Source organism: Lontra canadensis, unplaced genomic scaffold (assembly GCF_010015895.1).
Source record: "Lontra canadensis isolate GAN:19392208 unplaced genomic scaffold, GSC_riverotter_1.0 scaffold6, whole genome shotgun sequence".
Lineage (NCBI taxonomy): Eukaryota > Metazoa > Chordata > Mammalia > Carnivora > Mustelidae > Lontra > Lontra canadensis.
Genome location: NW_022631000.1, coordinates 6,205,329 through 6,220,079, shown reverse-complemented (window position 1 = coordinate 6,220,079; position 14,751 = coordinate 6,205,329). Strand labels below are relative to the sequence as shown.

The 14,751-nt window shown below is 38.3% G+C and overlaps 1 pseudogene; it reads left to right on the top strand.

Annotated features, from left to right (window-relative positions):
• Positions 1-7,008: 7,008 nt before the first annotated feature.
• On the top strand, positions 7,009-13,624 carry LOC116864756 (annotated as a pseudogene).
• Positions 13,625-14,751: the final 1,127 nt, after the last annotated feature.

Below are 14,751 nucleotides of genomic sequence, written 5' to 3'. Positions count from 1 at the left end.
TATTGTGTAATAAGAAATTTGGGTGCCTCCAGCTTGAGAATTCTCAGGCAGTTGTCATAAAGTTGTCTTCTGGGGCTGTAGTCTTACCTGAGTTAACTTAATTGACTTAACTAACAGCTTAACCCGTAGAAGATCTACTTCCAAGCTCACTCCCATGGTTGTTTCCCAAATTCAGTTCCTCGCTGGTTGTGGGATGAGGTCCTCAGCTCCTCACTGGCAATTGCCCAGAAACCTCCCTTGTTCCTTGATACTTGGTCTCTCCACAGGGAAGCTCACAGCATGGTAGTTGACTTCCCACAGAGTGTGAGAGCAAGTGAATGGCCAATGAACTCTGTCTTTTTAGAATTTATTCCTGGAAGTGACATCCCTTCATTTCAGCCATATTGTTTTGTAGAATTTAGTCTTTAGAGTCAAGAGACACTCAAGGAAAGAACACAGAGTATGCATAACAGCAGGTGAGGATCTTGGGGAGTCATTCTAGGTCAATCATAGAGCATAATTTTTATGAGAAAATATTGAGAAACCCTGAAAGAAAATTGTCTTGTCTTGGCCCAGGGATAGCTGGGGTTAGGGTGCAGGACTGGCTCTGTGGGCCCAGCTGATGGGTTGTATTCCAGATGTCTGGGTGGGATATGGGGAGCAATGCCTCTTTTTTGAAGTTGCAGTAAACAGAGTGACAGACATATCAGACTGGAGAGTTATTTACCAAACCCTTTTTCTCTTCTTCCTGGACGCACATCTTAGTCCATCTTTGCAAGTATTCTTTGCAGGTACATGTGGACATATTGCTGAGTTCCAAAAAAAATAATTCACACAGAAGTTAGTAAACCCTGTTCCAAAAACTCCCATGCACCATCCTCCATATGCTTTTCCACTTCAGGCTGGACGGGATGGGGATAAGCTCAAGGGGGAGCTTTTTGAGGCCTGTGCTCAATGTGGCAGGGCTCATTGCTATCTGAATACATGACTGGAGGAAGCCACTCACTGACAGAGAACATTCATTTGAAACTTATGTGAGAAAGAAAGAAACTTCTACCATGTTAGGCCACCAAGGATATAGAATTCATTGATTAGAGAAGCTAGCATTACTGTTGCTACTACAAGTGTCAGATATCAGGGGAGTGCCTGGTTGGCTCAGTCGGTTAAGTATCTGCCTTTGGGTCAGGTCATGATTCCAGTCTCCCTGCTCAGGGGGGAGTCTGCTTCTCCATTTCCCTCAGCCTCTCCCCTGCCTTGTGCTCTCTCTCTCAAATAAAGAAATAGAATCTTAAAAAAAAAAAAAAAAAAAAAAAAAAAAGTCAGTTATGGGAAGTGGGAGCCCTGAACCAGTTAAACTCCAACAATGCAAAGACAAATCAGAAATGTTACATTGTTTATTCTTTAATCCAAAATACCTAGGACTGTTAGTTCTCAGCACATGGTGGGTTCTCTGTAACCTTGGTTAAATAGTAGATGCTGACCCAAGTTAAATACAAGGGGAGTTGATACATGTAGGATTTAAGAGCTTTCAGAAGAAATTTGAGTTTAGAGGAATATCCCTAAATAAAATTTCAGATGGTAGTATTCTTTGTTTGCTCATTTTGCTGTTGTTAATGCTTTGCCTTGACTCTCTAGTGTGGAATTCTAGAACTAATTAAACAGGTAAGAAAATGAAAGGCCCAACCCAGAAGCTTTAGAGTCAAGTACTAGATTTAAGAGCAAGGAGATTAGAGGCACTGACAACAACAATAAATTCAGTTTACTAAATACTTACCTTTTCATCTAGCTTTAATTATTGACCCAGGTATATTACAGCTATCTTAGTCCCCAAAACATATTAAAGTCTTTTGAGTCCTTTATAGATCACATAGTATCTTGTAAATTCGTTCTGTAGTGTGTATTTGTTCTGTCTTGTTTTTAACAGCTATATATTAAAGGCCCATTATGTGCCAGGCATTGTGCCACGTGCTGAAAATAATGATATGGAAAAGATGTGGGCTGTGTCTTTGGGGCTTTCAGTCTAGCGAATTTAGGAAAAACAAAGATTATCTTTGCAACGTGCTTTAGTGGGCAATATCTAAAACACTAGCCTTCATTGCATAATGCTTGCAAAGAAAATATAAGTGGAATACGGCATATTGATGTTAGGGCCCAGTGATTTTCCTCTTCAGCATTGCATCCCTTTGTTCCCAGACTCTGTACTTTCACGTGCACTAGATACTTCTTCCTTTTGCATTTTTCCCCCCAGCATATTTTCTTATACATTGTTCCATTCGGCTAGTGGCTAAAAGAGAAAGAAAAGAATACATGCCACATGCAGCAAGGCTTTCTGTGCTGTTTGGATAAAATGTGAGAGCTCTACAGTCAGCAGGATTTTGCTTCTTCTTCTGTGGCAAATGATTAATCTCAAGGGGCAAAACATCGGGCTGGCAGCATGGGGTAGAGCAGAGCTACAGCATCTCTGAGCCTGGAAAAGGGGAAGAGAAGGATGGGGGTTACTTAAGAGAGGAAGGCCTCTCTGAACTTAAACAAAGTTCTACGGGTTTGCAGAATCTTCACGTCCTGCTGCTGAGCACCAAGGTTTAGTGGAGCAAAGGAAGGCATGTCCGGTCTGAGGACTGCTTTTCTATCTTTATGCTACTTCTTCTTTTTTCTTGATGCTGCTGTTTCCTTCGCCCCCCTCTCGCTAGCCCTGAGCTAATAGCTGGTGCCTTGAGCACTTAGCCAGGCCCACTTGGTTTTGCTTTTTAGCATCATCTCATTTTAGTAATACTCATTGCAACCTCAGGGGTGCACCGTCAAGGGAAGGGTGCTACTATCATCTTCATTGTGTCAAAGTGAGTGAATGTCAGTTCCACTGCAGCACATCTAGTAAACGATGGAGTAGTTTGACTCTGGAGACCTGCCTTCTGATAACCTTTCCTTCCAAATTTTGTTCCACCCTTTTTCTTAAATTCCCACTCTCTATGAAAATGGAGCATTGGACTTGCTCCAAATAGCCATACTTTTCAAATCACCTGGTTATTTTGATAACTTCATTGTTTTCTCTCTTCAAAAGTAATTGTATTTAATGTAGAAAATACACACAAACAAAAAAAGGACACGGAAATAGCCCCTGTAGCTTATATCCACTGGGCTGCTCTTACATTGTAAAGACTCATATCTATGAAATGCTGTTAGAATTTGTTGTTTCCAGTTAGAGACACACACAAGCTATTCAGTTAATGATATTTGTTGAATGCGTAGCATGGAGCCACCGCTAGTGAATTGAACTCTCCTGCCAGATTCCCTTCAGGTGGGGTAGATTTATATTAGATTTGCTCAAGTAGTTTTGGTTCAGGCCTGATGATCCAGCATGATTATCAGTAGCATCCTTTTTGACTATCAAAATTTTCCCAGTTTAGATGATAAATCATATGATATTTTGTTCATAGGCCACTGGCTAGCCAGTAAAGGACTGCCAACTTAAATTAGTCAGTAACAGATCCAAGCCATAGAAAAATAAGTGAAACTCCCCTACTAAGATCCTCTCGTTTAGATTGATAGCGAGGAGACAATTAATTTTAAAAAATTCTACCCGAATAACATGATCAGTAGAATAGAATTAGACATTATTTGGAGAGGACATAGGAACAGGATATGGAAATGCACTTGGTTTTCAAGTGTAGTAATATGTTTTTCAGAAGAATCACATGCTGGAACAAAAATGTCCCCAAGTGATTTTTTAAAAACCGATATCCTACTGATTACATTTTAGGCTACAATACATTAAAAATAGAAACAAATAATGAGAATGGAATTAAAATGTGCCAAAGGCATGAAAACTTAAGAAAAAGTGTTCTTTAAAAGTGCCTAGGTCAGGGAAGAAATCCAGAATGTAATAACAAGAAAATGCAGTGAAAATATAAATACAATATATACATAAAAAAGTATGGAATGCTGCCAAAATAGCACTTAGGAGGAAATTTATCACTCAGATTCCTCTGTTTGTATGGGAGAGAAGAGAAAAACAATGAATTAAGCCTTTGTCTAAAGTATTTAGGAGCAAAATAAAGCAACATGCCAAAAAGGAAAAAAAAAGTAGGAAAAAGTGATAAAAAATAGAAATAGTTGGGAACAAAAATGGAAAAGGGATCCAATTCACAATAAAGCAAATATTAAATACTTAGGAATAAATTCAAGAACTGAAAATGATGCATAAAATTACCAAGGTTTATTGGGAGAATACTGAAATAAATGGAGAGGCAAACTGTATTTCTGTATATGAAGACAATAATGTTTGAAATATGTCAGAAGTTCCCAACTTTCATTACAGCTTTGATATCATCTTAGTGAAAGCATCAACATGATTTTCTTTATAAACTGACAAAAGAATTTCTAAGAATGCATCTGGGAGCATAAATAGGCTAGAATATCAAAGAGTTTTCTGAAAAAGAATTGAGGATTATTAACTCCCATGTGCTAAAATCCAGGGTAAAATGATAAAAATAAAAACAAGGTTTCCTTCCTATGGAAATAAACTAAAATATCTAAATAAACTTCAGATATATGAGAATTTTAAGTGCTAAAACTTATGTTACAGAAAAATAGAAAAAATGATTATTGACTAGAATTTTGAAGTGGTCACTTTGTAAGGAGAGAAGAAAATATTAACATGGAAAAGCAGCCACAGATGATACTATAATTTTTAACTTCTCTGCAAAGAAAAGATTGCAACTAAGTTAAAAGAACGAATGCAGAAGCAGTTCCAGGAAAAATGGAAAAAAACTTAAACTAGTATTATATAAAGTGTTCATTAAATATTTTCAGAAAAATTTCAACAACATAGCAAATAATTACAGGATATTGTAAAGTAGTTACTTAGTTCAACAGACATTTATTGAACACCTAGGCTCTCAGGATACTTACAAAAATATTATCACTGCCCTCAAGGAGCTTGCAGATGCTAACCACATAAGCATATGGCAAAGAAATGCAAATTAGAAGACTATTAAACCATTTTATACCTACTTAACTGGTGCAATTAAAACTAAATATAAATTCTTAGAATAGATAGTATTTTTAAAAGATTTTATTTATTTAAAGAGAGTATGAGAGCGAGAGAGCGTGAGTGCATTAAGTGGGGAGGGGTGCAGAGTGAGAGGGATGAAAAGTAGACATGCAGACTTTCAGCTCATCCGGAAATGGAACTCCCCCCCACACACACACCTGGGGCTTTATCCCAAGACCCTGAGATCATTACCTGAGCCAAAACCAAGAGTCAGGCACTTAACTGACTGAGTTACCCAGGTATCCAGTAGTATAGATGATTTTTAAAAACTAATTCATTCACTTTGCATATTGATTATCAAAATCCACGTACATTTTGTACCTTCAAAATTTCATTGTAATCCCTGTTGAAATATTCATAAATTTACATTAGCAAAAAGAAAACATCACTTATAACATCCAGAAATAACTATAGTTAATACTTTAGTGTATGTTCTCCTTAGCTTTTTTCTATGAATAATTATTTACTAAAAAAGAATCATACAAAATATTGTTTGCAATCTCTTAATATTTAATTATGTAGCATAAATGTGTTCCATATTAATAATATACTTCCAAATTATAATTTCCACTTATTTCATCAAATTCCATTGTGGAGATATATCATACTGTATTTTACTAATCCCCTTTTGTTGGCTTTCTGTTTGCAGTTTTCCACTGTTATCTAATTCACTCGTTTAGTAGGTATGTATTGCATTAATTGATGTCTTCGGTTTTGTGGACAGAGTGATGGACACAGCAGACGTGGTGCCTTTCCCCATGGGGGTTATATTTTGGATTGCTGTGCTGATCATGCTGTCCTCTGGGCTCCAACTTGAAGCATGCCAATGCAGGGATCTTATCCTATTGCTGTCTCTCCTGAAGGGGATGCTAAAGCCAGTTCCCGTAACTACCTCTTACACCAGAAAGCTTATGCTCCCTAGCTGCACTCTTCCTGTAGACTAGGAGATCAGAAGTGTTTTATCCCACATTAGACCCACCTGTCCTTTTACTCACCTAAGGCTGAAACCTATAAATTTGGATTGCTTCCTATCTTCAGGAGACTGCTAAAACCAAATTCATCCTGCCTAACTTTTTGTCCTTGGTCATCACCCAAAATGTGAATTCTTGCACAAACTGTTCCCTACATGTATTTCTCAAATGCTCAGTGGTGCCTTTCTTTTAACTCAATTTTTACCGCTCTGTATCTTCTCCAAATTTCTCAGTGTCCCATGAAATTCTCCCTGTGTTCAAGTAAGCTTATCTATATTCATAAACACTTCTTATTAAATTTTTCTTTCTTCTGAGGAAATTACCGCTAGCCTCTTACAGGCTGTTTATTTTCTCCAGTACCCAACTACCTTAAAGTTGGATGAGAAATTCGTGCTTGTAGGGTTATTGCTGTACTTCTTTTATATTTTCTTTTATTTTTCCTCTCTTGGTAGTACTTCTAATTTTTAAAATTGTGTTTGTAAGTGAGTTCTTTGAAAAATATGCTCTTTGTGCGCATCAAATTTTAATATATTAAAATTACTGAAGAGGGACGTTAGTAAGATGGCAGCATTGAAAAAGTTCCAATCATTGTCCCTCCATATAAACGCACAGAAACAATAATATTTGAGCCAAAATACCTTTCTGAGAACTCCGAGGACCAGTTAAGAATTTGTAACATCCAAGATAAGCACAATGAGAAAAAACAAAACAAAACAAAACAAAAACGGTGAAACAGGTAAAGAATGGCAGTTTCACTTTACCTTGTTTAGTTTCTCCCTGAAGCTGGTACCGTTGGGTGCCAAGGGACATCCATTGGCCTCAGATTTCTCCAGTGTGGCAAGGAGTGAGGGAAGTGTGCATTCAATATCCTCAGGCTTTGGGGATGCTGCCCCAGATATTTATTTCTGGATATAACCTTATAAAGACTACTGAGACTGTTGGCATGGTTAGAATGCCTGTGGGCTTCTAAGAACAAAGACAAAAGATGTGTGGCTCTCAGTAGCCAGCATGGCTCTCTGGGTTGGAGAGAAGGTGCACAATTTTGAGACTTCTCTTTTAGGACATGAAAAAAGTGGAGCTTGCATCCACCCCTTGGCAGTCAGCCCAGATGCCAGGGAAAAGAGGTGAGCGGCTCTCAGCAGTCAGCGTGTTGCTGCTGGATTGAGAGAAGGTACACAATCCTGAGACTTCTCCATCAGAAAGAAAAGAGAGAAGTGGAGGCTGCACCCAACTTTGGGCATTTCAGTGTGCTTGCCTAGGGAAAGAAAGTGGTTAGTTTTTATCAAACAGCATGATTCTGTGGGATTAAGAGAGGAAGCACAGTCCTGAGACGTCTCTTCCAGAGGGGAGGGAGAAAGTAGTGCTTGCACCCAACATCATTCAGGGTATTGTCCTCAAGAAAAGGCACAGGTGGCTGAGCAGCCAGCACAGTTCTGAGAGAAAAAGGCACACAACCTAGAATCTTCTCCTGAAATAGGAAAGGAAATAGGTGGCACTTACCGTGAATACTCTGATATTTTAGATATGGGAGAAAATATTTTTACGTGATACATCTGCTAAGAGGTGAAAATCCAAAATACATATTTAAAAACTCATACAACTCGATAAGGAAGAAAATCCAAAAATCTGATTAAAAAATGGGCAGAGGAACTGAACAGACATATTTCCAAGGAACACATGCAAATGACCAACAGGTCTATGAAAAGGTGCTCAACATCACTAATCATCATGGAAATGCAAATCAAAACCACAGTGAGATATCCCCTCACAACTGTTATAATGGCCATTATTAAAAAATCAAGGGATGACTACTGTTGGCCAGGATGTAGAGAAAAGAGAATCTGGGTATTGTTGGTGGGAATGAAAATTTCTGCAGTCACTATGGAAAAATAGAATGAAGGTTACTCAAAAATTAAAAATAGAACTACTGTATGACCAGCAGTTTCACGTCTGAGTATATTTATCTGAAGAAATGAAATCACTGTCTCTTAAAAAAATGTAATACCGCATGCTCATTGCAGCATTGTTACCAATAGCCAAAACATGGAAACAACCTAAGTGTTTAGCAGTGAATAAACGGATAAAGAAAATGTTGAATGAATGTGTGTGTGTGTGTGTGTGTGAATATATATATATATATATATATATATATATATATATGCCATTGAAAAAAGGAAATGCTGCCATTTACAACTGCAGTGTTGGACCTTGAGGGCTAAGAGGAATAAGACAGAGGACAAATTTTGTATGATCTTTACTTTGTATGGAATCTTAAAAAAAAAATGAAATCAAAGATAAAAGAACAGACTAGTGGTTACCAGGAATATGGGGTGGGGAATGGGCAACATGTGGGAAGGTGATCAAAAGGTACAAAATTCCAGTTATAAGTAAATTCTGCAGATCTAATGTACAACTTAGTGAATAAAGTTAACAATATTGTATCATGTATTTGAAAATTGCTAAAAGAGTAAATTTTAAAAGTTCTCATTACAAAAGAAACAGTAAGAAAGAAAAAAGAAGGAAAAAAAAAGAAAAAGAAATGGCAAATGGAAAATTTTTTTGTAGAGTATTTTTGAGGAAGAACTGCATTCTGTACCATCTTATGAAGTTATGACTAGTCTAGTATTGTAACAATGCTTTAGCAAAATATTTGAATTACTGTCGCTTGAGAAACTTCCCCACAGCAATTGTTCAGGACAGTTTCTAGTAGAAATGGCATTTCTGCTTGTCAGGAAACCCCTTCCCTCCTCCTCCTTCTTCTTCTTCTTTTTTTTTTTTTTTTTTTTTTTTTTTTGTCTATACTGAAGCTGGAGATGGGAAGTTGGATATTGGCTAATTTAATTATCCTGTTGATCAGCTTTGACAAAACACACTTTAATGGTACTAAATGCAGACATTTATGTTAACCCGATTATGACCTCTTATTCTCTGTATTATTTATATGCAGGAATCTCAGAGGCCTGGGTGAAGAATGTGTGCCTTCCTGTGCACCCCCAAATGGCAGACATTCTTTAAGTGTCTGTGAACCCTGTTCCTTCCTCCTCTGTCTTCTAGTCTTAAACCAACTGATATCTTAGTCCCTAGACTTATTCTTCAATCCATCTACCAAAACAGCACACTAATATAACAGTGTTTCTTATAATAGAATGTAGATACAAATCATTGTAAGTTTGGATACAGCAGTTCTTTTGTGTGAACCTGAGTTTCTGCCTTTCTAACAAACCCTTGTATGATGCTTCTTGCTCCTGGTCTACAGACCATACTTTGAGCAGCAAAGCTCTATGGAAAGAGTCTGCAGACGTTCTGTAAAGGGTCAGATCATAAAATTTTAGGCTTTATGGGCCATAGGGTCTCTGTCCAATTACTCAGTTTAGCTACTATAGCATGAAAGTATATGGACAACATGTAAATGAATGGGCGTGCCTTAGTTACAATAAAACTTATGTACCCTTAAATATGAATTTCATAGAACTTTACATGTTAGAAAGTTTTTCCTCTTCTTCTCTTCTCTTTTTCCCTCTACCATTTAAAAGTGTAAAAACGGGGGCGCCTGGGTTAAGCCTCTCTTTCGGCTCAGGTCATGATCTCAGGATCCTGGGATCCAGCCTGTATCAGGCTCTCTGCTCAGCAGGGAGCCTGCTTCCCTCTCTCTTTCTGCTTGCCTCTCTGGCTACTTGTGATCTCTCTCTCTCTGTCAAATAAATAAATAAAATCTTAAAAAAAAAGTTATTTATAAAAAAAGTATAAAAACCATTCTTTTTTTTTGCTATTTAAAAATTTAAATTCAATTAATTAACATATAATGTATTATTAGTTTCAGAGGTAGAGGTCAGTGATTAATCAGTTGTATATAATATCCATGCTCATTACATTATGTGCCTTCCTGAAAGCCCATGACCCAGTTACCCCATCCCTCTGCCCCCCTCCCCTCTAGCAACCCTCTGATTCAGAGTCTCTTATGGTTTGACTCCCTCTCTGATTTCGTCTTGTTTTATTTTTTCCTCTCTCCCCCAATGACCTTCTGCCTTGTTTCTTAAATTCCACATATCAGAGAGATCATACGATAATTATCTTTCTCTGACTGACTTATTTCACTTAGCATAATACCCTCTAGTTCCATCCACATCATTGTCAATGACAGGATTTCTTTTTTTAATTTCTTTTTTTTATTTAAGTCAAAAACTGATGATGTACTATATGTTGGCCAATTGAATTTAAATAAAAAAATAAATTAAAAACTATTCTAACTTGAGAGCTACACAAAAACAGCTGGTGCATTGGGTTTGGCTGGTGTTCCAGTTTGTCAACACCTATTGTAAAACACAAATTTTGGAGGCACAGACCCCACTGTGGGCTCTTGCTCAGCCCACTGTGGGCTCCTTCCTAACTCTTGTTCAACCCAGTCCCCTGACCTGCAAACCACTGCCCCACCAAGCTCCTGAAAAACAGACAGAATACAATAAACAAAACAGCAGTAGTAAGTTCTTCCTCATCAATAATTATACATAATTGATAAGGCTTCTCAATCCCAGTGAATGATAATAAAACAAGACCCAAATGTATGATCTCTGGAAGAGATTCATTTTAGATTTAAGGACTTATAGGCTGGAAATGAAGAGATAAAAAAACATATATTCCATGCAAATGATAAAAAGAGAGAACAGACGTGGCTATACTTGTATCAGGTAAAATAGAGTCTAAATCAAAAACTATTTCAAGGGACCAAAAAAAAAGACATATCAGGAAGATATAACAATTATATATATATATATCTGTATATATCCAGCATCGGAATATCTAGATATATAAAGTAAATACTAATAGAACTGGAGGAACAAAAAGAAATGCAATAACAGTAGGAGCCTTCAGTATCACACCTTCTTTTTTTTAATATATTTTTTAAATTTTTTAATTTTTTTATTAACATATAATGTATTATTAGCCCCAGGGGCACAGGTCTGTGAATTGCCAGGTTTATACACTTCACAGAGTATCACACTTTCAATAATAGATAGAACATCCAGACAGAAAATTGATACAGAATCAGAGGACTTGAACAACCCTATAGACCAACTGCATCTAACAAACCTACACAGAAAATTCTTCCCAATAAGAGCAGAATATACATTCTTTTCAAGCGCACGCCATATAGTCTCCAGGAAAAATCACATCTTTGGCTGCAAAACAATTTTTAACAAACTCAAGAAAATTTAAATCATACCACTGTTCTTTTCCAGTCATAAAGGTATAAAATTAGAAATCAGTAACAAAGGAAAATTGGAAAATTTACAGATATGCAGAAATTTAAAAATAGACCTGAACAACCAATAGGTCAAAAAAGAAATAGAAAGGAAATTCAGAACACATCTTCAGAAATGAAAATGAAACATAACATGTCAAAACTTATAAGATGCAGTAAAAGCAGTACTAAGGAAGAAGTTTATAATGATAAACACCTGCACTAAAAAGGAGAGATCTCAAATAAACAACCTAACTTTACATCTCAAGGAACTAGAAAAAATCAAACTAAGCCCAACATTAACAGAAGAAAGGAATAATAAAATTTAGAGCATAAGCAAAAGAGAGATTAGAAAATACACAGTAGGAAAAAAAATCAACCAAACCAAGAGTTCCTTCTTTTGAAAAAATAAACATATTTGACAAACCTTTAGCTATATTAAAAGGCAAAGGAAACTCGAGAAAATTCAAAAGGAAAAAAAGACATTTTAATGGATGCCAGAGAAATCAAAAGGATCATAAAAGGCTACTATAAACAATTATATCCCCAAATATTGGATAACCTGGAAGAAATAGGTAAATTCCCAAATACATACAACCTATCAAGACAGAATTATAAAGAAATCTAAAATCTAAATGGACCAGATGGCTTCATTAGTGAATTCCAGGAGACTTTTTAAAAAATATTTTTTTTTATTAACATGTAATGTATATTTGTTTCAGGGGTGCAGGTCTGTGATTCATCAGTCTTACACAATTCACAGGGGTTACCATAGCGCATACTCTCCCCAATGTCCATCACCCAGCCACCCCATCCTTCCCATCCCTCCCCTCTAGCAACCCTCAGTTTGTTTCCTGAGATTAAGAGTCTCTTATGATTTGTCTCTCTCTCTGGTTTCATCCTGTTTCATTTTTTCTTCTCTTCCTCTAGGATTTTCTGTCTTGTTTCTCAAATTCCTCATATCAGAGAGATCATATGATAATTGTCTTTCTCTGATTGACTTATTTTGCTTAGCATGATACTCTCTAGTTCCATCCATGTCATTGCAAATAGCAAGAATTCATTTTTTTGATGGCTGCATGATGTTCCATCATATATATATGTGTATAGATATATCTATCTATCTACATATAGATAGATAGATATATCTATACACATATATATATCTCACATCTTCTTTATCCATTAATCTGTTGATGGATGCCTGGACTCTTACCATAGTTTGGCTATTGTGGACATTGCTGCTATAAACATTGGGGTTCATGTGCCCCTTCTGGTCACTGCATTTGTACCACTGCTGGGGTAAATACCCAGTAATGCAATTGCTGGGCCCTAAGGTAGCTCTGTTTTCAACTTTTTGAGGAAACTCCATACTGTTTTCCAGAGTGGCTGCACATCCAGGAGACATTTAAAGAAGAATTTACCCCACTAGCCCACCCATCCAGGCACAGCGGCAGCCTCTGCAGGGGCTCACTGGGCCACCCTCCGCCTGGTGCACCGATACTAGTGGCCTAGAGCCCTGTTGGCTTCCTGCTCCTGCTGCCCACTTGGAGGGCTCACTCACAGCCACCATGAGGGAGGCCTGTGTGCAAAATGCGAGTCCCTGGATGGCCACAAGTACATCCAGACAGATGATGGCCTGTCCTCTGTGTCCTGCTATGAAAACACTTCACCACCACCTGTGCGGAGTGTAAGCAACTTATGGGGCTGACTCAATGGAGCCCTTTTATGAAGACTGCCAAGTCCATGAGGGCTGCTGCTACTGTCCTCGCTCCCTGGCCGCTGAGCCCTTCACTTGTCAGGACAGTGAGGTGCTCTGTAATGCTTGCTACTGCAGTGACTTCTCCTCCTAGTGCTCTGCCTATGGGAAGACCTCATGCCTGGGTCCCAGAAGCTGGAATAGAGGCCAGAAATGACATGAGGACTGCTTCCTGTGCAGTGGCTGTAAGCAGCTGCTGGGCTCCCATTCTTCGTGCCCAACAGGCATGCCCAGTATTGTAGCAAGATGCTGACACAAGGGATGTGACATACCATGACCAGCCCTGGCATTGAGAATGCTTGGTCTACACAGGTGCCAGATGCCCTTTCCAGGATGATAATCCCTATTGCATGGCCTGTTTTGGAGAGCTCTTTGCACCCAAGCGCAGCGGCTGCAAGGGCCCCATCACAGCACATGGTGGAGGAGATGTGTCCTTTGAAGACCACCATTGGCACCATAGCTGCTTCTTCTTCCACCAGTATGGAGACCAAGCTCTGTGCCAGGGCAGCAGCCAAGCAGGTTTTCCAAACTACCTTTGGGACCCGGTCCTTCCCCAAATTAGAGTTCCTCCTGGGCTCCAAGATTCAGTCTCCCCGCTCCAACATCCCCAGACCAGTAATCCCTGACCCAGAGTCCCCAAACCTGAGCTCTTATGGAGCCTCATGATTCAAATCCTTTTTGTAAGCCTAAGCTTCATAAACTCTCCCCTATAGTCCGGGTTCCCAAACCAAGCCTTCCCTCCAGATCAGGGCTCTGACCCAGACCTCAAACCTGGACTCTGGAACCCAGGCTCCTTCAATCTAGACTTTTCCCTAGATGCTTTAGTTCTCCTCTGGGTGCCTGAGGAGTCCTCAAAAGTGGGCTATATACCCAGCTTGACCCTCCCCATCCCTAAGCCATCCTACCCCGAGGGCTGCGGCTCTCCCAGCAGCAATTTCGGGCTTCACTGTTTAAATGTGTCCTAGAGTATAGGATTTTGCTGAGCCTGTGTCTGTCAAATGTTTTCTCGTGTCATTTCAGCTTCATTCTGCCTAGAGAGGGGAAGAGTCATAGGACTGGGCTCATTCATCTTCCAGATTCTGCAATAACACAGTATGAGGAAAAAATTAAGAATAAAATAAAGAGGGGTGCCTGGGTGGCTCAGTGGATTAAGCCTCTGCCTTCGGCTCAGGTCATGATCTCAGGGTCCTGGGATCAAGCCCCACATCGGGCTCTCTGCTCAGCGGGGAGCCTGCGTCTCCCTCTCTGCCTGCCTCTCTGCCTACTTGTGATTTCTCTCTCTGTCAAATAAATAAAATAAAATCTTAAAAAAAAAAGAATAAAATAAAGAAAAGGACACCCAAAAACTGAAAAGGAGGGAATACTTTAAACTTATTTTATAAGTCCTGTATTTCTGATTCCAAGCCAAACAAACCTATAAGAAATGAAAACTATAGGCTATTATCTCTGATGAATATATCAAAATACAAGTAAACAGAATTCAATAGTACACTAAGTACATCGTAAGTGGGATTTATTTCTGAGATGCAAGGATGGTTTAGCTTATGCAAATCAATAAATGTGATAGATCATATTAAGAGAACAAAGGAAAAATCATAAGATCACCTCAATAGATGTAGGAAAAAAAAACATTTAAAATATTAACACCCCCCCAGGTAAAAACTCTTAAGAAACTAGGTATAGAAGGAATGTACTCAGCATAAGAAAAATATATGATAAACCCACAGCTAACATCATAGTCAAAAATTGAAAA